This window comes from Dicentrarchus labrax, unplaced genomic scaffold (assembly GCF_905237075.1).
Source record: "Dicentrarchus labrax unplaced genomic scaffold, dlabrax2021, whole genome shotgun sequence".
In the NCBI taxonomy this organism is placed as follows: Eukaryota; Metazoa; Chordata; class Actinopteri; family Moronidae; genus Dicentrarchus; species Dicentrarchus labrax.
Window position 1 is genome coordinate 282,894 of NW_026136706.1, and position 268 is coordinate 283,161.

A 268-nucleotide genomic window follows, 5' to 3' on the forward strand; every position below is an offset into this window, starting at 1 on the left:
CAGCCTCTAGGGGGCACTAACTGCAGTCTGTAGGGGCAGTAACTGCAGCCTGTAGGGGGCAGTAACTGCAGTCTGTAGGGGCAGTAACTGCAGTCTGTAGAGAATGTGAACGTGTTTTTGACGACTGACTGATGAGCCAATAACAGAAAGCACAGAGTCAACACTGTTGGGTAACATCAGACAACACAAACTGAGTAAACTCACCTTTGGGACGCATGCGCCCACACACACACACACACACACACACACACACACACACACACACTGA